The sequence below is a fragment of the Megascapheus bottae genome, chromosome 14, assembly GCF_031878675.1.
Source record: "Megascapheus bottae isolate mThoBot1 chromosome 14, mThoBot2.hap1, whole genome shotgun sequence".
Lineage (NCBI taxonomy): Eukaryota > Metazoa > Chordata > Mammalia > Rodentia > Geomyidae > Megascapheus > Megascapheus bottae.
In genome coordinates, this window is record NC_143522.1 from 44,413,970 (window position 1) to 44,438,711 (window position 24,742).

The 24,742-nt window shown below is 41.1% G+C and overlaps 1 long non-coding RNA gene across 1 annotated transcript in view; it reads left to right on the forward strand.

Moving 5' to 3' along the window:
- LOC150055159 (uncharacterized) overlaps positions 1-19,019 on the forward strand; it is a 32,574-nt gene extending 13,555 nt beyond the window's left edge. Inside the window, exon 3 of the long non-coding RNA XR_016537684.1 lies at positions 18,934-19,019. This is a non-coding gene — a long non-coding RNA (uncharacterized LOC150055159). The remainder of the gene's footprint in view (positions 1-18,933) is intronic.
- Positions 19,020-24,742: the final 5,723 nt, after the last annotated feature.

Sequence of the window (24,742 nt, forward strand, 5' to 3'; positions counted from 1 at the left end):
TGACGGTCTCTGAAGACAGTGTGGATTGACAATGACAGACTGAATTGTGCGCTGTGGAAACCACAGATGTGTATGGAAAGAACATGCAGCAGATCCTGCATTTTGATTCAGAATGGGTTTTTGTTAAACCCTAAAGCTTGAGAAAATTTTCAGTCATGACACCTTTTCTTGGTGGAGAACAGATGGGATGAGAACGGTCACCATTTTTACTTGGGATTCAGTGAAGCATTAGGATTGGATGCATGTCTGGGGATTGTGGTTTGACACCAGTCCAGGCAGGGAAGTCCATGAGACTATCTCCAATTAACAAACAAAAAGAAAGAAGTGGAGGGGTGGACACGTGAGAAAGTGTCAGCCTTGAAAAAAGCCAAGCAACAGGAGGAAACCTAAGTTCAAGCACTAGCGCTGGCATACACACACCAAAATAAGTTTGCCAAACACATGAAGTTATTTAACATTAAGCAAGTAATTAATTAAAAATTTAAAATAGTTACTGATAGAGTGATTAGCCATTGCCACTCAGTTAATGAAAGAAGAATGGAAAACATAGTATGGTAAAGATAGATCTTGTTGAAAAACTGAATCCTTACAATGAGAAAGCAGCTGTTGAGAACTGTGAGTTATCATATAGTCTGTAAGCACCAGGAAATAGGATTTTATAATATTATTGGTGGAGTGATTTGGCTGAAACAAGAGAGATGGGAAGTGTGTCATTCTTCCCCCTAGAGCTTACAATCTGATCCAGAATGGCAAGGACTTCAAGACCAAGACAAATTTCAGCTGTGCAACCTGGAACCTCACACTCAGGGGATATAGGGCAAAAATGTAGAGCATTCAGTGGGATTATTCATTCAAACACTTTTATTAAGCACACACCAGCTGGGAAGCATTCTTCCCAGCCTTGGGGATACAGTGGTGAAATACAGTGATGAGTAAGAGATACAGACTCCTGGAGATTAGGCTATAAGACAACCCAGAGTCATGAGACAAATAGTTTCCACCGCGGTTATTAATAATGTTTGTAAGTGTCACAAAGGAGAAGTTTGGGTATGATGCAGGTATATGAGGAGGATTAGGTAATGCTTCTTGAAGGATGGGAGGTTCCAGGTTTGAAAAAAAGATTTGCCACTCACTGGTGGCTCACATCTGTAATCCTAGCTATTCAGGAAACTGACATCAAAGATCACAGTTCAAAGCCAGCCCACGAGGGAAAGTCTGAGATTCCAATCTGCAACTCATGAACAAAAAGCCAAAAGTGGACCTGTGGCTTAAATGGTAGAGCACTAGACTAAAGCAAACAAGCTCAGGGAGGGGAAATATAAACGTGTCTGGATCATCTGAGCCACAGCAAGAACAGAACAAGAACTCAGTGGGCCTTGTAGAATCCTAGAAACACAGCCGTTGGTCTGGAGTGTTAGCGGTTGATCATGGAGTGAAGAGACTTAGAAATAGTTACTATTGAGATGGATTCTGTAGAGTGATTACATGTGAAAAATGATGATAAGCAAGATAGCCCAAGAATTTTGGCTCCCATGTTTGGGAAAGTAGAGACATTTATTAACCTACGAAGAAAGAGAGTTTGGTTTTACATACCAGGGTAAGGGGTTAAACCAAAGATATTACTTGAAGGAATGAAATAGTATTCAATAATCAGAAATTATATGGAAAGGTACGAAGACAGAAGACCACCAGTAACTATATCCTACTTACAAAAAATTGAGTAGAAAGAGGGACTTTGTTACCTACCGACAGGAAGGAAAATTCAAAGGAGATGCAAATATATTTGAATTCTGTCTATTGCATATGAGAAGAGATGGCACTGACTAGTTCTCAATGATTAGATTAATAAATTTTGCTCATGATGGAATATAGAAGCAAAGGCAGGGGGTGAGACCTTGGATTTGCCACCTCAGAAATTCAATAGTGACACAAATAAAACAAACACCACTACTCTAATACTACAATCTTTCTGCAATATTAGGGTAGAGGATGGAGATATAACAGTGAGAGGAACCCAAGGTATCAGAAATAAGAACCACAATGAGAAAAACAAACACTACCATGACTTGTCTCCATAACATGGACACAACAAAAGTGATCTTATTTTATCAGTGCAATTACTTTAAATTTTTTTATTTTTTATTGTTGGGGTAATATATAGAGGGCTTACAGTTACATTTGCCAGATAGTAGGTGCATTACTTCTCACACATTGTGTTTTTGTCCCCATTTCCTTCCTCCTACTCCCTCCCAATCATCTTATTTCCACCCCTCTCCCTTTCCTATTTCAAATAAACAAATAAACGTTTATATAATATACCAGGTAACAAAGTCAGATACAGTGATAATATGGGATTACTTTACAAACTAGTAATTGTAAAATCTTCATTTCCAGTTGGAAAACAGACTCCTAAACATCATTCACTTCCCAAGCCATGGAAGAGGCCATCAAGATTCAAGTGTAGATTGTACTAAATCTAAAATCCTGGCTTTTAACCACTAGTCATTTCAAATCATGTCCCTTCTAGGTAGGATCTGGAAGTGGCTCTGGTGCCTTTCCCATACCAATTTTCTAGATCCATGTACCACTCACTGCCAGAATCCCTGCACTAAAATGCCTTGCCCTGATCCCTGCTCTGTTTTCTATTTCTAAATCTCTAACTGGGCGGGGGGTGGGGGGGGGGGGGGGGAGTTGTCCACACAACAGTCCCACAGCATGCTGCTTGCCTGCTGAGAAGTGGGCTCACTAGGTTTGGATCTTGGGTCTGTAGAATACAGGCATTTGTTGTTCAAATACCACACAGCCCTGCATGAGCCTGGGGAAGTCTACAGAGGGACTGTTGCTTCCCATTAAGGAGACACGGCTTCCATAGAGGTTGGGACGCAGAATTAGGAAGCTTAGAACTTCAACTGAGTATCACTGGTGCAGATACTACATGATCCTAGCCCTACCCTCCCTAAGGAACTCTAGGTCACAGACAAAGGCACATGAATTTCAAGAATTTACCATTCCCTACTGTCAAGTTATTTTATTGTGAACAGCCATATGCCAAACTATAGGGCAAAATTATGGGAAAGGATCGGTTTTATCATGTTTAACTCAATTTAACCTTGTGTCTTATAAACTCGAGTTTCAAACTCGTTCCACTCATTGAAGATCCAAGTTCACATGTCCTTGCAACACACAGCTTCCTGACACCATGGAAAAAGGGCTTTAGAAGACTTACAAGACTTCATAGACTTCAAATAAGTCTTATGAAACAATATATTCACGTGTTAAGTGTAAATGAGTCAGAAACATAAGGATTAAATTTCCCTTCAAATACACAGGGGTTTGAAAATGAAGGGAAAAATGCTGAGGGCAAAACGTGTTTTGGATTTTGGCAAACCCAAAACATTAAAAAAATGGTTTGATGTTTGCTGAACCCTAAACATAGCACTTTGCTCGTCCCTCATGGTGATAAAGACCAATAGACCATCTTGTGTGAAAATGCAGAATTTGTTGAAACTGCCAGTGGACTTGTCACTATTGAGAACTGGGCTGATTTTCATTTCACTAATTCATAAACTTCTTTAAGCACCCAGTGGTTGGTGGTCTCTGGGAGAAGAGTTCAGCAACGACATAATACAAAAATGCTGAAGAAGATGTCTGGAATTGCTAAGACTTCATTAGTCTTATAAAATACACCTCAGGCCATAACCACTGTATAACAAAACATTAGCATAAATCATTAAAATGGGACCATGCCTTGTCAAGATAAAAAAAAAACCAGGAGCGTGTTTTATGTGGCATTGTCCTTATTTCTTTACATTGGTTTGTTCACTTGCTAATTTGCAAAATGGAACCATCCGACATTCTGTGGTATAAGTTAAAGCAGTGAGATTCTTCCATTCATGGATTTCCCATCAGTATCCCAGACTCCAGTGACATTTCTAAAGTCCTAAGGATGGGGACACAGTCTGACACATGCTTTAGGGGTCAAGACAGTATTAAGAGATTTTTAAAAATTTAAATAAAATTTAAGAACAAATGAAGAGGCTTCAGATTAAAACTATCCCCTCTGAAATTTGTGTTAGCCTTGGATTTCAAGAGAAGAAAAAAAAATCATCGTACCCTGGAATACTAATGGACTTGTATGACAACTGATCTACTTGAAAAACAAACACATGAGAGGGGATATAAATGTGTGAGAAGTAACGCACCTACTACCTGACAAAAGTAACTGTAACCCCTGTATACATTATCCCAACAATTAAAAAGAAAAACAAGCAAACAAAAGACCCCCAACTTTTCATAATGTAGAAGAACTGGAGTTTGAATCCATAACTTTGAACTTACTAGGCAAGCCCTCTACTGCTTATGCCACACACTCAGTTTTTTTTTTTAACGTCAGTTATTTTTCAGATAGGTTTGAATTTTTTGCTAGGGGCCAGCCTCAAACAGTGATCCTGCTACCAACACCTTCCACATTGCTGAGATGGAAGCAAGCCTGCACTGAGCTCTGGAGAAACTGACAGCTCATTTTCCAAAGTTACTGTACCATTTAATTAATTAATTAATTTATTTATTTTTGCCAGTCTTGGGCTTGAGCTCAGGGCCTGAGCACTGTCCTTGGACTTTCTCAAGGATAGAGCTCTACCACTTGAGCCTCAGCACCACTTCCAGCTTTTTTCTATGTATGTGGTACTGAGGAATCGAACCCGGGTCTTCATGCATGCTAGGCAAGCACTTTAACCAGTAGGCCAAACTCCCAGCCCCTTACTGTACCATTTTTAAAAAATTCCTACTAGCATTACATGGAAGTCTGTCCTATACTACTAAAATACTAAAAGCAAAGGAAAACAAAGTAATTTCCCAAAATAAAACCAAACCACCCCTAAACCAAACAATTAGGAAAAAAATCCTAAGCTTCATTTTCTTTAGTAAATAATGTTAAAATACAGAATAATTAATAACTTCAGAAATTTCTATGAGATCCTGGAATTTTTAATTCTGTTTTCAATTCCCAAAGATCAGGAGCTGTTGGGGATTTGGCAACACTGCTTATTATAGCTGCAAGGACAGGTTAATTTCCAAATGCAAAGGTCCAAGCCATACAGGGAAATCAATTTCAATTTATATTCATTAGCACATAAATAATAGGAACACCAAACTGACTATTGACTACAAACAATTAAACTTAGGGTTACATTTTCATCTGTTCATACATAAGAGGAGAATGAGAAAATTTTCCAATTGAACAACAATTCTCAATTTAGGTCGAAACTTTCTTAATAAGGACCAAGAATCACAACAAATCAGAGAAAGGCTGGATAAGTGGGACTGCATTAAACTGCAGAGCTTTTGTATGGTAAAGGACATAGCTAGTAAATTAATTACGAAGCCTACAGAGTGGGAGAAGATCTTCACCAACCATACAACAGACAAAGGCCTCATATCTAAAATATATCAACAGCTCAAAAAATTGAACCACTCCAAAACTAATCTCAAAAGTAACAACCATCCCATTAAAAAATGGGCCAAAGACTTAAAGAGAGTCTTCTCTGAAGAAGAAACAAAAATGGCCTATAGACACATGAAGAAATGCTCAACATCTCTGGTCATAAAAGAAATACAAATCAAAACAACTCTAAGATTCCACCTCACTCCAGTTAGAATGGCCAGGATCAGGAAAACGAATAATAACAGATGCTGGAGGGGATGTGGCCAGGAGGGATCACTACTACACTGTTGGTGGGAGTGCAAACTCATTCAACCACTATGGAAAGCAGTATGGCAAATATCATGTAACCCTTTTATTAATTACAATAAAAATATTAAAAAAGTTATTTAGTTTCATGGCTTATATTATTTAAGAATATAATGGAAACAATTGCCAAGTTGGTTAATAAGGTACTTGCTGAGGCTCAAAGAAAGATGAGAGTTAATGATAAGCTTCCCCTAAACCCATCTTCCCTTCCCTCCCCTCCTATCCCCTCCCCTCCTCTCCCCTCCTCTCCTGTCTTTTTCTCTGCTGGCACTGGAGCTTGAACTCAGCCTCTCACTTTCTTGCTTGGCTTTTTTAGTCAAGTGTGGCATTCTACCACTTGAACCACACCTTTACTCCTGGCTTTTTAAAAATCATTTTCATTTCTTTTTTTAATTTCTTTTTTGTTATTATCATTAAGTAGTTGCACAAAGGAGTTGCCATTTAAACAAAGCAGCTTATAAATACAGTATATCTTGACCAATGTGATCCCTTTCAACATTCTTCCCCACCCCTCCGAACCTACTCTTTCCCTCACTTTTCTTAATTTGTTGGAAGTAAGTTGGATACTTGCCTGAATTTTTTTCCTCTTCTCTTCATTCATCTACTCCTTTCCCCTTGACTCCATCCCACCCCTTTTGAGTATTGGCTTCTTGATGTTTTATTTTGGTAAATATTGTTTTTGCATTTCTAAGGAGACCTACCTTGAATCTACATTATTTCAGTTAATACATTTGTCTACATGTGCTTACTACCCAATATATTTACTTATAAGTTTATAAACTAAATCTAGCTTCCACATACCAGGGAAAGTATGTATCATTTGTCTCTCTGGGCCTGACTTACTTCACTTAATACAATTTTTTCCAGATCTTTCCATTTCTTTATAGATGGTATACAACATCATTGTACGAATAAAATTCCATTGTGTATAGACATATCATATTTTCTGGTTAATTGAAGTAAAGAATATCATGGATTTCACTTCCCAGGCTGGCTTCTAATTGTGAACCTCAGAGCTCAGCCTCCTGTTAGGATTGCAGGCATGAGCCACTAGAATCTGGCACATGTCTTTCTTTCTCTCTCTCCCTTTCTTTCTTTCTTTTTTTCTTTCTTTCTTTCTTTCTTTCTTTCTTTCTTTCTTTCTTTCTTCCTTCCTTCCTTCCTTCCTTCCTTCCTTGATTGTGGGGCTTGAACTCTGGGCCTGGGCACTGTCCCTGAGCTCACCAGCTCAAGGCTAACACTCTACCACTTGAGCCACAGCCCACTTCCACATGTTTTCTTAAATTATGAATTCTAATTGAGCTTGCATAGTTGGATCTACTTTGACCTGCTTGTTACTAACCAAAAAATTACTTATCAGCATGAAAAAAAACAAACCATTTCTAGAAATTAATCATGGAACTATTAGCTAAGGTTTCTCCAGTTATGAAGAGGAAGAATTTGCATTGTAGCTATGTTTAAAGAAATAGAACAAAAGAATGAACTCGGCTGGGACTTGGATTTAGTGTCTTAATTGTTTTCCTGTTCACAGGGACAGCTTCACATCAGCTCATGGAACCATGCCATCCTGTCAGATGTTACAACCCCAATAGAGGAAAGGGGGGTTTTGGAGAAGCCGGTTCTCCTAGCTACTCAGGAGGCTGAGATCTGAGGATCACATTTTCAAGCCAAGCCAAACAGAAGTCACCATAAGACTCTTATCTCCAATTAACCACTCAAAAACGAAGTGGTTCTATGGCTCAAGTGGAAGAGGTCAGAGACAGCACCCAGGCCCAGAGTTCAAGCCCCACAACTGACAGGAAAAAAAAGGTGTTCCAGAGAGACAGTTCTTGTTCGTGGCAGTTTCTACTTAGCCTGTGTAATCTGTATTGCTCAGTTGTATGTTTGCACTTGGAATAGCCATGATTGGAATTATGAGTGTTTCTTTGCTTAGTCAGTGCTATTTTCTTCCCTTTCAATTTTTGCCTATTAGAAAGTCTTCCTGCACACACCAAAGTAAGTTTTGTTTCTTTCTTTATTTCATATTTTTCTGGTACTGGACTTGACCTCAGGACCTGGGTGCTGCCCCTTAACATTTGGCTGATGTTCTACCACTTGAGCCATCTCTCCACTTCCAGCTCAAGGCACTTAATAAGAGTCTTATGAATTTTTCCTGATCTTCAGATCTCAGCCTCCCCAATAGCTAGGATTAGAAGCATGAGTCACCAACACTCAGCTTTATTATTTTCTTTCTAATTCACATCATTTTGTGCACAAGTGGCATTTAAGAGCACAGAGATGCATAGCAGTGAGCATTGATTATATATGATAATTTAACAGACAGGGTCCCCTCACTTCCTGTTGGGACAAGAGCCTCATTCAGTATGAAACTTGCATTGTGGGTTCGTCTTCATTTGCAAATACAGTAACTTGCCTCTGTATTCTAAATATTTGCTCTTAGATCCTCAGCCTCTCATTATTCATTATACTTCTTGTTTCAAGGAAAAGCTTGGTGAGGACATGTATTGATAGAAGACATTCCAGCACATATCAGCCTTTGTTTACTGTCATGTTTCATTGACTAGGTAATGGAACACAGAATTTTGAAACATTTCCTCAAGCAATGAAGTCTACTTTGTTATTTTTTTTTTGCTGGGATTTTGGAATATTTTGGCTCCCGATGAAGCTGAATTCGTAATTGGGAGGGGTTTTCTTCTTTGAGATTTTAGGTTCCAGTAGTTCATTTTTCTTTCCTCCTACTATTCTCTCCTCAACATGGGACACTCAGTGAGCATTTAGCAGGTGTTGGCAAACCCTCCATATGTATTTTCTCCTCCCAGCCCTTTACACGAACACAAAGTATTTCCATTCATATTAATTCAATCTTGAACTTATTTTAGAAGCAGCTGGAAAAAGCCACATTTATCTTTGTCGTTATGCAAGCAGCTAAGAATTAAGGAAATCATGTGGTTAGATGATTGCTGAAAAGCCCTCGCTCATTAGAGATGGGCAAGCTTTGAAAGGCTTGGTTTGGTTTTGAGAGGGCCTCTGAGTTTGGCTCTTTCTCTGAAGGATAATCAAATTAATACCATTGTACATGGTGGCACAGAATCTCAGGAGGTTATTGTCTGGTGAGGTTATCTTCCTTCTGCATATAATCCTCTTTCCCAGTGAGGGATCCGTCATGGGAGAGTTCAGACTAATAGCATTATGCTGTGACCCTGACAGTCTCTTTCCCCATCCCATTTCCTCTTGCTTTTCTCAGAAATGATGGGCCCTTTATGGGAGAAACAGGAGGCAGTCAGAGAAGGAAAATGCCCACAGGGTCAAATATTTTTTACTATATTATGGATGATTCTAGTATAAATAAAAATAATAATGTGACAACAACGATGATGATGACGATGATGATGATGATGAATTCTCTGGAGAAAAATGTCAGGGTGACGTTTAAAACAGGGAATTAGGCATGGTCCTTCTTGAGGGGATATTCTAAGCCTATTGGTGCCCGCAATTCCCCAGTGACTTTGTGTAGAGGGGGGTTTTGAAACCACTGCAGACAAAGTGTTAAATAACAGCAAATGTTTCTGTGGCTGGTGCTAGTGGCTCATGCTTATAATCCTAGCTACTCAAGAAGCTGAGATATAAGGATTGTAGTTCAAAGCCAGCCCAGGCAGACAAAGCCAAGAGACTGTTATCTCCAATTAACCACCAAAAAGCTGTAAGGAGAGCTGTGGCTCAAGTGATAGAGTACCAACATTGAACAAACAAGAAAACAAAAAAACAAGCAAGAGTTGCAGCACTTTAGTTCCAATCCCAGTTCAAACACAGAGAAATTCTTAGTTCAAGCACAGAGAAATTCTCTGGTTTGTTTTTCCTCTCTTGAGCATGAGGAGGAGTTTCTAGATAGCCAGGCTCATCAGAGATGTTCCAGAACCAGTGAATGTCCCTATTGCTAAAGGACTCTCTTCTAAGGTCATTGCAGCCTAAGTGTAAGTATTAGAATTCAAGGAGGTTTTCTTTTAGATATAAAGATCATTTGCTTTGCTGTTAGGCTTTATTTCCAATTCATTAGCTGGATTATTAGATGTGTACCTGTTGAGAGCCATGTTGATTATTTTTATTGATTTTCAAAAATCTAATACCAGGGCAACTCAGGGCCTTATGTTTGGTTGGCTTGCTTGGCTGCTGCTCCATCCCTTGAGTCACACCTCCAGCTGGTCAACTGGAGTCTTTCAGACTACTGCCTACCCTTGAGCTAAGACCCAGAGTCTTAGGTGCTTTTGTGCCTAGGCTGGCTTTGAACCTTGATCCTCAGATCTCAGCTTCCTGAGTATCTAGGATTATAGACATGAGCCACAGTGTGGCTAAATCTTCAGATCTTTTCTAACAGTCCTTATAATGATTTCACACTCAATTTTGTTCAGGAATCTGACGATTTGGTCCTATGTGTAAAGCTTCCTAATCAGATTTTTTTTTCTAGTGGATTTTTATCTCAACTCATCCTTTAGCTTTCATTCAGATGTCTCAATGAGTGTAGCAGGTGTGTAGCAGATTTCTAGGCCATTCTATGATTTCCCTGTCCCTACACAAATTCATTCCTCCTTGGAAGAATAATCAAGAAGGCTATGCTAATCTGCAAAAGTTATTGGTGATTCTGGAAAATAGGAATATAACTCAAGTCCTTGCTATATTTTCAGTATTCTATGGACTTTTGAGTCTTCTCTATAGATAAGCGTGTATTGTACATGTCTGTCATCATGGAAGTCAGGTGCTCTCTGTTGTGAGAGTGTTACTGGTGTTGAGTACTTGCACAGGAGAATGAAGAGAAATGCTCATATTGCCTGAACTGCTTGTTCTAGATATGGAAGAGTGCTAACATGATAAGCAGTATTGTCTTAGTAAATACAAGACTATCACCTTCTTTATTTTTGTTGGTGGTACCGGGGCTTAAATTCAGGTTCTTGCACTTTCCAGGCAAGTATTCTAACCTGAGCCACCCCTCCAGTACTTAAAAAAAAGTACTTTCTGTTATTAAATATCTAATTGAACAATAATCATCTTTGCATGGTATCTGTGATGGCTCTTCATAAAGGGCTTCATAAAGAATTAGTATCCATTAACTATTTGATCAATTACCTGTGTGGATTGCCTAGGATGGCTCTACATCATTGGATCAGAACCCATCCCTTCCTCCCTAGAGAAGGTAGCTGAATTTTCTTTACCTACCTCACTGTATTCTCTGAGAAAGAAGTGAATATATACCAAAGTGCTCTGAAACATCATATGGACTACATTAATTCAAGAAGCCAGAGAGCAGAGTAGGAGCAGGAAAATCACCATAGTGTGGTTATATCAATGATTGCCTAGGGAGAAGACATTAAAAATTGTCAATACCGGTACAGTTCAATTAGCAGTTACAACTAGTACAGTAGAATTGCAAAGTAAAAACTCTATTGAATGCACATTGTGAGCCAAGCACTGGACAAAATCCTTTCAGGAATTGTCCCTGTGTGGCAGAGCACCTGCTAGTCTGAGGACTGGAATGAATTCTCATGCTAATCTCTGTCTAATCAAGGGGCTGAATCATATTTGCCTAATGTTTCCAGCCGGTACATACAACCTGCTTGAGACACAACCTGCCTGTTAGTTGCTTCACGTCTGCCTCAGCTATCAGCTGGACTGTCCCAATACTACAGATCCGTTACTGTCAGATCAGGTTACTGTCATTTTACATACCAATGTCCTTTCCTCAGATGTAAGAGTAGTGATGGTGGCAATTTGATTACAGTGTTTATAATTGTTTCATTATTGTTGTTAATCTCTTGCTATGCTTATGTTCTAAATGAATTTATCATAGGTATGGATGCCTTGGTCTTATCCAAGGTTGCAGACACCTACTGGGGATAATGGGAAGTATTCTTGGAGGATAAAACGGGAGCTTCTGTAATAATTTTGCAGTCTGTGAATACAAGCTGGGACAACTCCAGGCAGCACTGGATGGCTCAGTATCTATCTTAAAACTTCCAAGAGGAAAAACAATAAGTAAACTTTACTTAAGTTGGTGTGACAGTAGTCTGCATTGAGGATGAAGTTGGGGTCAGAATATTCCACGCAATTAAGGGTGGTTACACACACACTTCAAAAGTGGGCCAGGATGTATGACAGACAGAGGTACAAAAGGTCCCTAGCCATGCAGATTCATGTAGAGTTGTTTATGAGTGAGAAGGAGACAAAGAATGAAGGAAGCTGAGCCTGGATTTCCCACAGATACTCCTAACGGGAGACACTGCTGCCTTGCTGTGGGGTTCCTGCTTCACCACCGGTACTCAGAAACAAGTGATGCTGAGCAAAGACTCAGGAGGAACAAAGCTAGGTTGGCCACATCTGAATGGTATTGTGGCCAGAGTTGTTCCAGGTCTCTGTTGGTTGTGTCCAGGCATCTCTGTTTAGCTGGTGGAGTTTTCTAGCACTTCACAGTAACTGAAAAGAAATGTTATGCAAATTTTTGAAATTTAGGAAACCACACACATGAAGGTGAGGCTGGATAAGATTTGTATTGTACATCTGGGGACAAATGTGAGCGGTGCTGTTTGGGGGAGAATTGGGTGAGGCTGTTTCAAGACACTCAAGTCCCACGTTGAGTATAAGCCATCAAGGCAACATCAAAAATTGCAAGGAAACTTTTTTTTTTGCTATTCTAAGATCTTCCAAAGGCCTTAGGAGAGCAGTTCTGATTTGCACACTATAAAAATTCTCCAAAGAATTAAAGTTCAAAAAAGAATTACCAGAAAGATTATAACAGGAAGGGCATGAAATTGAGTGGAGTGGAAGGTAAGAGTTGATGCAATCATTTTCAAGTAGCAGGAAGAATACGGATATTCATGATTTTGCTACTTCATAGTAGATTCAGTAGGAAGAATTGGCTGACATTGCAGCAAGAGATGTGTTAGTAATGCTTAAGGAAGAAATTCTTGACCAAAAATGAGTCAAGGAAGTGTTTAAGTCTGACCCTGTAATCTCTTTATGATAGGATAGAAAATCACTAGTCTTGAGTTGTTATTATGTCAGGTGTTTGATGTAGGAGGCAGTGGGGAATGGGTAGAGGAATTTGACAGAGAGCAAGGGTATCTTTTCACACATCTGGAGGTTCTGAAACTGGCTGGTAGGGAGAAGGAGAAGTCAAAGTCAATGAACCATTAAGAACAATGAAACCAGCTCTATCCCTGGGCTCTGGGAACGGCCTCAACCATCCTTCTGAAACCCAGGTGGTGACAATGTGACACATCTCTGACTTCAGTGTTAGTTCTCCTCATTCTCCCTCAGTCTCAGTGACTCACCTGGGTGGGGACCCCGCCTTTGCTCCTGGGGAGGCAGCTGTGCATTAAGCATCCTCTCTTTATTTTGAGCTGGGAGGAGCAGCTTCTGTAGCTGCCCTGCCCAGAAACTCCACGCAGCTTCCTCAAGCCTCATAGGCTTTACTTTGACCAAACCCAAGGTGACATGTCTGCTATGGCCTGGTGCGATAACCCAGAAGGGTTACCTTGGTACCAGGTAGTAGCCATAGGCAACAAACCGGCACCATTGGTGATGGTCTTGAAAGCTTTGCAGTTGCAGAGCCCCTTTAAGAGTTCAGTGCTCAGTCTTTCTCAGTGCAGCGCGCCTCCTCACCCTGATCTCGAAGTTCAGAATCTTCAGACCCACAGCTGGAAAATGCTGGTTCCGGTGCGAGATGTGGAGGCGGGCTACTTTATGCTTATGAGGCAAAAGTGTAATCAGAGGGCCGGGAGTTTGTCCTAGTGGTTAAAGTGCTTGCCTAGCATGCACGAAGACCCGGTTCGATTCCTTGGTACCACATATAGAAAAAAACCAGAAGTGGTGCTGAGGCTCAAGTGGTAGAGCTCTAGCCTTGAGAAAGTCCAAGGACAGTGCTCAGGCCCTGAGCTCGAGCCCAGGACTGGCAAAAAAAAGAAGTGTAATTAGAAATGATATCCCTGAAGACCCCCACCTTACCACCAAGAGGTAGAAGAGAAAAGATCCACACTAACCTATCTCTGTGGGTCTGTATGGTCACTCTGAAATCACTGATAAGAGGAACCATAGGATTCAGGGCAACCCCTCTGTTCCCAGAAGTGAGTCTTGGAAAGGAACTCCAATGCTTATCCATTTTGGGTTTCATTATGCTTCCATTGTGCAACTTGTATTTCTTGAATGTAGTTCCTCAGCAAATACAGAGTGGTTGCTATGAACTTACATGGTCACTGGAGACATAATGATGAAGAAGACTGATAACTCTCTTGGTCTTTTACCTAGTAAAGGTAGGGGAACAAATAGGAAACAGAATGATTGGCAGAGAGTTAAGTGCTGTGATGGGCAGGGTAGTTGGCTTGATTTGGTAGGGACAGGCTCATGGAAGAGGGAACTGAAGAAAAAAACCCAGTGACTTGAATGGCAAAATAAAAGCTAATCCCATGATAATCCAGGGACTTGACATTCCAACAGAGGCACTTGTCCGGAGAGAGGCTCTAAGCTGGAAAGGAGCCTGGTATTACAGGGGGAACAGAAAGGTGGTCATGTCCCAGGTCTCCAGGGATGTGTGAATCAGAGAAATAGTGAATTCAGAATCAGGTTAGGGGATGGGGGTCAGAGAGCTTTCCCTTCTCACTTCACCACTGAGGTTTCCTCAGGCACAACATCACTGCCTATCTCCAGTGGGGGTGGGTGGGAAAGAAAAGCACTAGGGAGCACATGGTGCAAGGAAAACATGAGTAAGGTCAGGTTCGTTATTAAGACATCAGGGAACCCAGAGTGGTGTCTGGGCACAGGAATGTGGAACTAGATGTCACAGGTCTCAATCCCCGCTTACCTTCTAGCTAACTATATAAATTTAAACCATTGATAGATTATGTTCCTTAATGTCTTCTATTAAAACTGGGTGGTAAGAATATCTTCCTCCTAAGGAATTAATAACAAGAATATAAATATGTTTTGAAGAGGGGTGTGTGTGTGTCTGTGTGCGTGTGTGTCTGTGTGTGTCTGTCTGTGTGTGTCTGTCTGTGTGTGTGTCTGGGGCTTGACCTCAGGACCTGGGCACTGTCTCTGAGCATTTAAGCCATAGTTCCACTTCTAGGCTTTTTTTTTTTTTTTTTTTTGCCAGTCCTGGGCTTGGACTCAGGGCCTGAGCACTGTCCTTGGACTTTCTCAAGGCTAGAGCTCTACCACTTGAACCTCAGCACCACTTCCGGCTTTTTTCTATGTATGTGGTACCGAGGAATCGCATCTGGGTCTTCGTACATGCTAGGCAAGCACTCTACCACTAGGCCAAACTCCCGGCCCCTCTCACTTCTAGGCTTTTATTAGTCAATTGGAAATAAGCATCTCATGGACTTTCCTGCCCAAGCTGGCTTTGAACAATGATTCTCAGATCTCCTGATTAGCTCCTAACAGCTGCAGAGGTTGTTTTTTTCCCTTAAGGCCTTTAATAAAATTATTGTTAAGTAGTGTATCAAAGGGCTTTGATTAGGCATGTTAGTTTATGAGTACACTGCATTATTTTGCTCAATGTCACCCTTCTCATCTTTCTTCCCCACCTCTTTTGAAAGGGATGGTCAACAGTTTCAAAGACCAATATCTCGATGTTGAGGATTAGTTTGGCTCTTCAGTGTCACCTAGCAAAGGCGGCATCCTTAGCTGGGGATGAGGTCACAGGTCCACCATCACCATGTGGCCTGTCTAGGAGTTCACATTCCACTGTACCCACACACATTCAGTCAGGAAACTGCACTGTGAGTTCCGTACACACAGGACACACGTGTGTGTAGACATCTTGGATTTTCTTTTTTTTTAAATGGCAGTGACATTGTGTAGCTCCCCCATTCTTCTCTTAGTTGAAAGGAAGGCTCTATTGAAGAGAACGTATGGAAGTAAATTAATTTTGGAATAGCTAAGATCTTTAGTTAGAAAAAGATTTAGGCTGGCTTGATTAAGCACAAACCCATAGCAAGAGATATGCCGGTGACACATAAGCATATTATCACCGTGCTATCCCTCGTGCAGGATTTCTTGCTCAAAGATCTGCCATTGGCCAAGCCAGCGACAAGTTCTGCCTTCATTCTCTGGCTCTCTCAGACTTCATGCTGCTCTCCCTTAGGTCTCCTCACGAGTCTCTTCATGAATGCACTTGTAAATTCTGAGAGATTTTGTTTGCTTTCTTTCCCCCATCTTCCTTCTTTCTTACTATCTGGGAGGGAGAATGGCCCTCATGTTTGTCTAGGGTACATGAGGTTGAAAATCTGTGATCACCTCAATCCAGGAATAGGAAAGCTTCAGGGCACCCCAGAGTTCACTGGAACTCTTCAATTCTGTTCATTTTGTTCATGGCACGTGGAGAAAAAGTTAATAGCAACACAGTATATGAAGTTAAATGCAGTTATATTGATAGCTTATGAAGTTAAATGGAGGAGACTGCCTTGTCTTGGGTCTCTGTCTGATCACCCTGAAGGCTGAGGAGACTTGGGTTTGACAGAAGTGTCGCAATCCTCAAAATCAGCCTCAGGTATCAAAATCCAAGCTGAAGACAAGAGACAGTATCTAGGAGATTTCTATTCCCAGCCTGATTACAGACTATTCAACTTTGACCTACATTGCTTAACCCATACAACAATTTTCTTGTTACCCAACCACACTCAATCCTATCTCTCATGGGCCCCATACCTTTAATATATATATATATATATATATATACATGTATCACAAAAGTGATAAAAATAGGAACCAAGGAGAAAGTGACTGATCCTTTGCCTCAGAAAGACTGGTATGATGAAATAGCATGAGCTATGTTCACTACAAGAAATATGAACAACTGTGGTTACAAGGACTCAAAGAAGCAAAATTCTGTCTGATGACCTCCAAGCTCATAGTAGCTGAAGTATGCTCTGTTGATCTAAAGAATGATTAAGTTGCATTGAGAAAGTGCAAACTAGAGATATTCAGTTAGGATGAAAAATGGCCTAACCTACTTCTGGGGCATGGCTCTTACCCGTGAAGAAATGTGCTCCAAGATGAAAAAAGAGCAGGCATAGCCTGGATAAAGCATGCAACCATATTCAAAGAATAAGCAAAAAGGAATGCTTTGCAAGTGCAAAACCCCGAGTTCAAATCTCAGTTCTGTTAAAAGGTTTTCTTTTTTTTTTTTGGTTGGATGTGTATGAAGTTTATACTGATGTTAGAATGTGTAGTGGTTATTTGTTAAACCAACTTATGTTGCTTTTACTGAAAAAAAGCAACAATCAAATTTGAATGACCTCTTATACTCAACAACTATACGTCAGCCAATCTGAAAGAGTATGATAGAAAGTGTAATCTGACATTGTTACCTGCTATATTGTAAATACATTTATTTATTTATTTGAAATAGGGAAGGGAAGGGGAAAAAGAAGATGATTGGGAGGGGTTCAGGGAGCAGGGAAATGGATACAAAAACTTGAGAAGGGGTATCATGTGTGAGAAGTAATGCACCTACTACCTGACGAATGTAACTAACCCGACACTAAAAAAGGTAGACGCCAAGAACTTGACAGAAATGGTCAGTGAATCAGTAACAAAGTCGTTTCTGTGTGTCTAATTATAAGAATTACTACCATCAGTTGATGATCTGAGAATCTGTTGACAAATCAGACTTTCAATCAAAGTAGCAAATACAAAGTCTTACTTGCAGGGGAATAAGACACAGCCTGTTAAATATGGTGCCAGTCTGCCATACGTTAGTTCCAGTACAGGAATGGCCTGCTGTGTAACATGGAGACATCCCACGAGGAAGGCCAGCCTGGCCTCCCCAAATGACATTGTGTGGTAAACTCTGCAAGACAAACCAGCGGTGGAATCCTTCGCTCTGCCCAGCTTCTTCTTACTTCTTTCACTCCTTTCCCACTCGGTGGGTTTCCTGAGGAGCCCAGGGCGAGATGAGGGTTAGTCTATGGTTCAATGCAAACACCTGTCGTTCCATTTTACCTCCACATTTGCTTTAGATGTTTTCTCTTCCTCCCCTTCTTACATTTGGCCCTTTGGTCTCTGTCTTCTGAGCTGGCTTTCATCATCCAATTAGAACTAACACCTTCTTCTTGCTCCCATTTCTTTGGGAGCTGTAGGGAGTAACTCCTGGCCTCCTGTCCTCCCCATGGGGCCAGCCGTGCTTCAAAGGAGTGTGTTGGCCCCCCGCAACACCCCATGGCTGGGCTTCCCTTCTGTTTGAACAGCTTCCATTGCTCATTGCTGATCGGTAACTCAATGATTCATTAAACACACAAACAATGAATGAATCTGTTCCATTAGCAAGGCCACCTGTTGATCCCAGACATTCTCAGCTGAACCCGGAGGACACGAATAACAGAATGCCTACAGCAGTCAAGTGCTCCCATCCGTATTTGATGGCATGTTAGAGCAGGAAAAGCGGAGTCCTGGCTTTGCTGATGCTTTTATGCTCTTCCTTTCATCTAGTGGCAGGACTGCAGACCGTAATGTACAGCACAGTCTGCCTGTCTGTAATCAAGTGGAAAACGCCAAGAACTTAGTTATTGTTGCCTCCTTACACTGGGAGAATCAGAGCCAAAAGAGAGGGAATGTTGTGTACCTTTTTTTTTCTTGAAGGTGCAAGTGCAACAGAAGTAACTATGCTCAGAGAAAGAGAGAGAGAGAGAGAGAGAGAGAGAGAGAGAGAGAGAGAGAGAGAGAGAGACAGAGACAGAGACAGAGACAGAGACAGAGAGAGAGAGGAGGGAATAAGTGGGAAACAAAGAGAAAATCCCATCGATTTCAATACCATCCTCTCTGCCATGGTAATATTATATCTCTTTTCTGTGTGGCCTCTGAATCCTGTAGCTGACTCATCTTTAAGAACTTGTTTATTAGTCTTTATAAATCAAGCTCTTTATAAATCAAGACTGCTAAAACAATCACATTCAGTTGAAGTTTTACTTTTATTTTAAAGATATTTGCTTATTCCCTTAGGTATAACTCAACTCCTCTTACTGTAAGGCTACAGAGGTGAGCTTTTATAATGTGTGCTTAGACTCTGAAACATATGAGATAGCAGTTTTGCAGTTTTTCAACAATATTACATGGACTCTTCCTGGTAATCTTGAATGAACAGTCATTAGGATCTGTACTGCAGACTTCATTGTTAATATTGTGTTTCGTTTTTCCTCTAGCATGACACTTTGATTAAAGAACATTTGATGTCAAGGTACTGGTGGCTCACAGTGATAATCCTAGTTCAAAGCCAGACTGGATAGAAAAGTCTGTGAGTATTCTCTCTCTAAAATAAGTAGACAAAAACAGGGCTGGAGTGTGGCTTAAATGGTAGTACACCAAGCCAAGCAATCAAAACCCTGAGTTTGACACCCTAGCTATTTGACATAAGTTTTTATGTTGATGATAAAGTTTCTAAGTTTCTATGTATATGATGAACTCTCTGTGTTTATTATTGTAGGATGTCTGTGAAAGAGACATTAATTCTTGATTCATTGATTCTTGTGGGAGACATTGATTCATTGCTTCTTGTGGGAGAATAGACTAAGAGTTAGAAGAAGGTAGCAACTCAAGTGAAATTCTAGTTCCACTTAGGCAGATTTTATACTAATCATAAAATTTTAATTCCCTGGTAGAACCAAGAGATTGATGTTGCCAGAGCTCAGCACTGAAAGTAACGGCATATCATGTGAAGAATTCAAATTGTGCCTCTTTCACAAATACTATTTTGCTTTTGGAAGACATGCTTCGAGCTATGTGTATTCAGAAGGAGCAAAGTGAATAGGTAGGGATTCCAAGAAGATCCCACTACTGGAATTTCTGCAGTCCTGGCCTTCCAACGACCATTGTTGCAATCTGATGGCCAAGTACAAGTGGCTGTACAGCCATATCGATTGGGCCACCAAAAGAATCTTCCGATTCTTTTGGAGAAAAAATAAGAATGGCATATAACATGACTTCTTAAAAAGACAAAGAAGGAGCCATGTAAAATAAACAATTGATTGCACAATTATTCGTGACTTGCTCATAGGACAGATTAGCACAATACAACAGAATTTTCTGCAATGATGCCAATATTCTGAAATTACAGAGGCTGGTGTTATGGCCATGGGTGCTGTAGAGCTGCTGAGTATATTCAATGTGGGTCGTAACTGGGAAAATACATTTTATTCTTCATGAATTTCAAGTTAAATAGGTTTTCATGGAAATTTCCCAGGTACATAGACTTGTTCCTACCTTCATTGTAATGTTCTAGTAAAAATTTGCCATATGAAAAATATAAATATGATTAGGATGTCACCTTCAATATTGTTATGTCCTCCTCTTGGCCTTAGAGCTCCAACTCCTGGCAGGTGCAGGAGGCCTTTGTCCTCTGCTCCTGAGTCCTCAATTTGTTTCTCCTTTCTCTGACTTCCCCTCATCCTTCCCATCTCTGACTGAAATGTTTTCTTCCCACTACTCCACTACTACAGATCTCCGCAGATCTGTGGGCAGGTGTTTATAAGGAAGTTCCCAAGAAAAAGTAAGTAGAAAAGCAATTTTGAGGGACAGAGGGCAGAAGGAACAAAGCTGAGGAAGGACGCAGTCTCAAAGGGTACTTTTTGCCCAATCTGAAGACAAACTTAATATTGACCAATCCCACCTTGAGAGTGTCCTGGGATAAAGGACCTGGGAATATGCTGACATCCAGAAGACAAAGGAATTGGGCCTACTCTCACATGCAGAAGGCCCTGATTAAGGTGGTCCCAGGGCCATGCACTAGGTATTTTGGTCGCATCATTTGTAGGGGTCATGGAGACTCAAAGTCCTTGTTCTCTAAGAAGGAGTGTAGGTGCTGGCTAGGAGAAGGGAAGATCGCGTGTGGGGATGGCAGTTGGAATGGAGATAGAATGGTGCAGCAGGTAGCACTATTGAGACTTGAGCAGAGCATCACCATTAGGCTTTTCTGTTAGCGACTAATGGGGAACGGTTAGAATTTAGTCTGTCTAGATCTCCAATCCAGATGTTCCATTTCCTAGAAAAGTGCCTTCATTGTTTTTGGTCAAATTTAAAAACAGTTGTTTTAAATATGTTTTTCTGCATCTTGGGCTAAAAGTAAAGGTCAAGTGGGATAATATGCACACAGTTTTTAGTGATTGTGTGAATCTCTAAAATGCAGGTATTATTTTCACGTAACTGTTTATTGTAGCTGAATCCTCTTTTGGCACTAGATTCTCCAAGGTACTAACCTACTTCATTAATCTTTAGCTCACAGGTGCCTATGCCAATGCTTGGCCCAGAATAGATATCTAACCAATATTCTCAATATGAATGAGTCTTCACTTTGAACCTAATGTCTCTTATTATCTTTGATGTTACATTACGTTGAAATGTCCTTGCCACATGATCACAAGGAAAGATTTCTTATTTCTTTTGTTGTTGTTGCTGTTGTTTTAGATTCTCTTAAGAGTGACACAGGCTGGGTATCTGGCTCACTCTTATAACCTTTGCAACTCTGGAGCCTGATATCTGAGGATCATGATTTGAAGCCAGCCAGTGGTAGAGTGCTAGCTTTGAGAAAAAAAAAGCTCAGGGACGGCAAGAGCCTGAGCTTAAGCCCCAGACGAACACACACACACACACACACACACACACACACACCCTACCATCTGGTACATGACAGCAGCTAAATGATTGTACCTTGAACTGATGTCTGTTAAGTAAATGTCCAGATTATTCCAGGGTAAAGCTATGTAAATCTTGAGGATTACTTTTCTTTACTCAGAGTCTGCTTGTAGATGGTGATCTCAGATCACCGATGACTAAGGACATTGAAAGGGCCCCAGGCTTTGAAAGCAGAATTTCAGGAAGCAGAATTTCAAAATGGTTGCTCCAAGGGCACTTCTCCAGATCCTAGAATCTGCGAATAGCACTCATGTGATATTATATGGCTGTTTAAGAAAGCCAGATGGCATGAACCCATCAAAGCAGACAGCTTTCTGTGGGTGACAGCAGAAAACCTAGCCAGGGTAGTGGTATGAGGGGGAACTGGATATCAGACATCTGGCTGCTGGCTTTGAGGCAGCTCGATGTACTATCACCAGTTTCAAGGTTGAGGAAGGCACATGTGCAGGAGCATGGATGGTTTTAAGATGCTGAAAAAGGCCCTTGGTTGGCACCCAGCATGGGAATGGCAGTTTGAGTTAAAAAGAGAAGGAAGAAGTGAATTCTACAAACAAGCTGAGTTATCTGAGAAGTAGATTCTTTCTAGAACCTTCCGAGAAAGGCTGCTTGGTTTCAGCCTCCTGACACCCCAAGCATCAAAGTGAGTGGAGCCCACCTGACCCACAGAAGTATAAGATAAGAAATGAGAACTGTTTCGAGACACTCAAACGGAGACAACTGGCTATGTCGCAATAGAAAATGAATACAAGTGCTGGCTACTCCGTGGAAAACAGAAATTCCCAAAGTGAAGTGGACTACCTTAGCTTTCAGATTCTATCACATTAGGTAGGTCAATGATATGGAGCCTATAGTCCTGCTGCTGGTGCCTGGGGTTACATGTGGAGACCAGCCAGGGAGGAAAGTGACTGCCACCAGCAACAGCAGAGGACAAGACACTCCCTATTCTCTTGCAACTTAAAAATGTCCCAGGAATGAATTTCATTGTTAAGCCTCCACTGGACCGTGCTGTTTGTAAGTTGGTGGAAAGCAAGTTTGTGATGTCTAGTTCTCAAACTTCTCGTGTCTGTGGTAGAAGGGATCAAAAAACAGGAGCTAGGGAGATTCATGGTCAGTATGGATGGCTCCGCAGACTTCGAAGCTGCCTTTCGGTCAGTTTCTCCAAGGAGTTATTTATAATCTTGCCTATCAGAAAACTCAGGTTCACCTAGATTAAATATGTTGCCTAAAGTCTCACCAACAATACGGAGCAAAACACAAGATTAGAATTTAGGTTTGCTTCTTTCTGCGCTGGCAAGGACTACATTGTCAGCTGATGGTGAACGTCAGGTGAAATTCCCATCATTGCTTGACAGTGGGTGGGGAGACTTAACTGAGGAAGCAATGGAACTTTTGCAGCCATGTTTTAAAAAATTATTGTCTTTAAATACTTGTTCAAAGGAGGTGCAATTTAATGAAGCCATTTATAATACATCTTGATCAGAGTCACATTCTTCAACCTTCTCCCCCGTCCCCAATTTGACCCACCTTTTTCCTTATTTGTGGTATATACAATAAATGCCTTTTTCTTTTTTGTGCTAGTCCTGGGGCTTGAACTCAGGACCTGGGTGCCATCCTTGAGCTTCTCTTGCTCAAGGCTAGTACTCCGCCACCAGCAATTGATCACTGCTGACTTTTTCTGAGTAGTTTATTCAGTTATGAGAGTCTCATGAACTTTCCTGCCCAGGCTACTTTTGAACTGCAACCCTCAGATCTGCTAGGATTACAGGCGTGAGCCACCAGTGCCTGGCTTACAATGAATTCTTGATTGCATTCTCCCTCACTTCATTTGTCTGCCTCTCTTCTCTTACCCCCACCCCACCCCTCTTGTAAGTACCCAATTCCTGCTGCTGATTTTGATGGATTTTGACTTTGTCTTTCTAAAAAAATATATACTATTTGAGCTCATTTGGAATTAACTTCTGTTAATTAATTTGGAAATTTTTAATCATTTTACTTTATTTTTTAGTGTTCTCCTTAGCTCCCTGGTAAAGAAAGAGCTGCTATTAAACAGTCATTGGAGCACTGTCTGGCTTAATCCTCTCCATCTCTTCTCTCATCCAAGCTTCCTCCTGGCCCACATCCCCTGACTTTGAACACAGACCGATGCAATGTGTGCTCTAATTTCTGGTTTTACTTTGGTGATGAGTCCTGACTTGTGTCACTGGGAAATTCCTGCTGTCCTTCTCCATGGGGAAACAGTGGATAAGCCCTTCTACTCTGTGCTTGAGGCAGGGTCTCTCTGCCTCTCTCCAAACAGGGACTGGTACTCGGTGAAGGAGCAAGAGGAGAATTCACGACTAAAGAGAGTCCTATAGCATTTCCTCCAGAGGGCTCTGTCCTACCCGCATACCAAACCACTTACAAACACCTTGGCCCATGGACTCAAGTATGACAGCAATTTGGCCTTTTCTCTTGCTGACAGTTTTAAACCTGCTCCCTTTAAAAGGCCAATTCTGGGAGGAGATGTTACTGCCCACATTCAAGACAGCTGGCACAACCTTGTCCCAAACATTGAGATGTAGAGACACTCAGAAAGATATCTCCTCCCCCTGCCTCTCTCTGGAAAAAGAAAGAAAGAAAGAAAGAAAGAAGATAAAGCGAATGGGTTATTCTAGATCTTCTTGAAACTTCCGATTAGAGGCTTGGAGGCTGGTCTTTGCAGGTCTGTGCACTTGGCCTGAACTGATCTGTTCTCTGGGTTTCTCTCTCCTCCCTTGCTGGCTGCCTCCTTTCTCCCCTTTCCCTGGACTCTGATTTCTTGGTAAGGAATTCATTCCCGGGTTTCTTGAGGATGGGGAGGAAAGAATGTTTCAAATGTCTTTACTAGGCCTTAAAAGACATAACTTTTTTACGAAACATATGTTCATAGTTTGATACAGCTGAACTCCAATAAAAGCAGGGCATCTGGACATGAGCTGAGAAGTGGACAGTTGGCCTCTTTAGACCAGCCAGTCTGTCTTCATGTGGGGACCCCATGGGAAAGCTACTGGGGGAGATGTGGGAAAGAATTCCCTTCTTCTGCCTCTTGAAAACTCTGCTTGAACAACTTGAAAACCCAACTTAGGGTGAAAGAAAAACATAAAGTAAGGTTGTATGAGTAGAGTTTGAATTCTGTATTTCCCTGAAGCCTAATTATTCTGGGTAACATATTTGACATGAGTTGATCCCTTTGTGATGTGTCTTTGTGAGGGAAAAATCATCTGTCAGTCCCTATCATCATACCCAGCTGTTCTTCCCATGTGAGGATGCACACGGTTTCTGGTGAGATACCTGGTGGGTAGAGAA